This window comes from Schistocerca cancellata, chromosome 5 (genome assembly GCF_023864275.1).
Source record: "Schistocerca cancellata isolate TAMUIC-IGC-003103 chromosome 5, iqSchCanc2.1, whole genome shotgun sequence".
Taxonomy (NCBI): Eukaryota; Metazoa; Arthropoda; class Insecta; order Orthoptera; family Acrididae; genus Schistocerca; species Schistocerca cancellata.
The window spans coordinates 98,871,316-98,874,619 of record NC_064630.1 but is presented as its reverse complement, the minus strand read 5'-3'; positions in this window follow the sequence as shown (position 1 = coordinate 98,874,619).

Here is a 3,304-nt window from a genome sequence, read left to right as displayed (position 1 = left end):
CTTACTTGTGAAGAAAAATGTACCTATAGCAACAAATGCAGCCAACAGTAAGTGAAACAATGACGAAATTTAATATCTAAAAAAAATTATTTTCTTATGTTTTTGCACTTCCACTGCTATGAGTGTGAATCCTGAATCCTTCCTGGTCATGCTGACAAAGTTTTATGAATTTATTTGTAAAAGTATAGACAGTGGAAATTGAAATGTCCTGTGGTGCCTCTCCTGCTCCGGCCGGCCGGAGTGGACGAGCGGTTAAACGCGCTGCAGTCTGGAACCGCACGACCGCTACGGTCGCAGGTTCGAATCCTGCCTCGGGCATGGATGTGTGTGATGTCCTTAGGTTAGTTAGGTTTAAGTAGTTCTAAGTTCTAGGGGACTTATGACCACAGCAGTTGAGTCCCATAGTGCTCAGAGCCATTTGAACCATCTCCTGCTCCAAGTCGGCCCGTTTGACGTCCTAACCCCCTTAAAGGGCATACTACTTGAAGTTAAAATCTTCTGGGTCATTAAACAGCGTGATTTTCGAGGAAATATGACGCGGACTAATAACCCACAAGATTTTAACTTCAGTGACAACGGCCACGAAAGCGTGAAGACTTAGGGGGCTTGTTTTCCGGCAGAGCATTCCATGATTACTGTGCAGTCGAGGCCCGGGCTACAGCTTTCGGAGTGAACGTCTGAGGCAGGTAGCGGATTGTAGTGTGGACATCACCCCGTGTCGGGTCAGGTGGGCGTGTCGTCGCAGCGGCGTGGCCGCGTGTGCTTCCCACGACTGCGTCTGTGGTGGCGCCCCCCAGCGTCACGAGGTGACCCGCGTGTCGCAGGCCGGCTCACGACGCGGCCCGCGCCACCGCCGCGGCCTTTCTCTCCGGCCGCCCGCTCACTACAATCTTCCTACAGGAGGTGCATTGTCCTTCCTGTGTGTCCACTGGACGCGCTGAGGCGGCGTCCTCACGTCTCGGTACGCTCACTCGCGTTTTACTTTTTATCCGTCGTAGCAATATGGCGAAGGACATCTAATCTTTAGTTCGGGATCTCCCTTGTCTCTACGGTTTATTTTATGTACCTTCTCCAAGTCCTTGTGTTTATCTGACTTTCCTTCTGTCGACTGGGCATAAGGTGTAGTCTCTTGTAACTCCTTTTTCGTCTTCATATCCTACGGTTCTGACATGGATGCTTATGGCCTTAGTTGTTTTTGCACCCTAAAATGAAACAAAACGCAACTAGCAGCAGTGATGGCTGCACGAGTGTAGCGTCCTCTCGTGAGTGACACGTACGTCGCTCGCGATTTCCGTGATAATTCCTAGGAATTGTGTTAAATTCCTCTCTATTCTGTGACTACTACATTACAGACCTATAAAGTTGCATCTTCGTAAGAGTGACATGCAACAACGTCAAGTCATTTACATTATCCACAAACCAAAAACACACGCATCAGCTTCTCATTCACAAGTCGCATTTTAATTATGCTTGTTAGTCTAATGATTGTGTTATGTATCGTTTGGGAAGGAGATAAGTCTTGCAGTGGTTAATAAAAAAGAAAAAGAGATGAAAAGAAAAGGTTGAAAATGTGGGAAGAAATGGTGAATAAAAAGGGGGTTTTAAAGTCGTTAATGCCCGTGAAAAAAGGGAAAGAATGAAATGCAAATCGGACTTCGTATTACGGAAAAGTTATCGGACTTCGTGAATCGGAAAAGCTATTGTTGGGGTGGTCCTTGTAGCGTTCCTGAGCAAAAGTCAAACCAATTTCCACTACAAAAATTATTTAAAAAAAAAAGAGAATAACAAATGTGACTAACAGGGGGAAATGGCGTAGATAAGAGTTCATCCTTTACCATGTTAACATGTCTTCTCGCGTGCGGCGTCCAGGTCTTCAAAAATCTCCTACTTCATTTCTGCGTGAAAAGTCTTAGCTGCTTCGAAATCTTGCAATAAATTTCCATTGTCCAGGAATTACTAATGTATACAAACTAAAACCATCTTGGTGTTGACTGCAATATATTTTACGTTGCTGCTTTCAACCTCCAAATTTCATACAAACTTTCAAAACACGTCTCCACGTCAATAAGTTTTTTTGCCTTCATCCGACCAAGACTAGGTAATAAGATTTTACGTCTGTTAAGCTTCCGCTCTCAACAGACAATAAACGGATAGAAAACAAAAAAAAGAGTTACAATTTTAGTATTTTCTCTGCCGTCGAGCGCTCATACCACTGCGACGGTATAATTTATATCTGAGGAACGAGTGTAGCGCGGCGAAATTCAGAGTCCCGCTACAGTCTTCCAATCGGTGGCACAATTCGGCAGTGACAGCACCGTTGCCTATGGAGAGTGTCGTCCACTGTTCCACGATACAGCTGCTAGCGATGGTGGATATTACACGCCTGTAATGCGAGTATGGAATGAGTGTGTTCAGGTGCCAATATTCTAAGTCGTAAAAAGTAAAAATAACCCAACGGATCAGCGTGCCTAGCGCCCGAGAGGTAACACACTTTGTTCGCTCTGCCGTGCAGTATCGTACTGGTTATTACGTGGTTTCGTTACAGATATCACAGTTGCATACAACCAATACATTTCTCAAATAATGTTGCAATTGTCTATTCATTATGCTAATGTATTCTATTTATATTTTTGTCTGTTTTCTCAGGTATGTGAAGCAGCGTCTCAGATATTACTCGATTCCTCCAGTGAACTTTATACGTCACTAGGTAAGCTTATTCTATTCTGTTTCTCATACCACATTGCACTAATGTCCTTAAAAACTGTCTTAATTGTTAAGGTTTCAGAGTCGTCTTGATACGTTGATGATATGATATACTTAGCTTATCTGAAAACATTTCATCAGATTTGACTAAATTAGTTCGTTTGAGTTGCTTAAAATGTCAAAATACGTACTAGGCATAAAACAGTAGCTAGAAATCAAAAGTTCAACTTCAACATTTCTCCCTTGTTAATAGGCGTGTTTCTTAATTAGTACCGTTCTGAAATAAAAATAAAATAAGTAGACTTTCCTCACCAATTCCATTTTCACGTGAAATCCAGTACTTTAATCTAGTTTTATACATAATTCCCACCAATATTCGGCATTTTTACGTTTGTATGTGTCTGAAATGTATCCTCCGATTGGGAATCCCGCCCACCTTGAAATAGTCCTGTGATTCGTTTTCTTAGTGCTAAAGGCATGAAAGTTGCTTAAATCCATCGTTAAATCAGTGAGGCGTATGGCGAAAACATTATGAGCGGTGGTATGGTTCAGAAATGGGTGACACTTTTTTAAAAATGGCCGTAATATTTGCGTGATGACT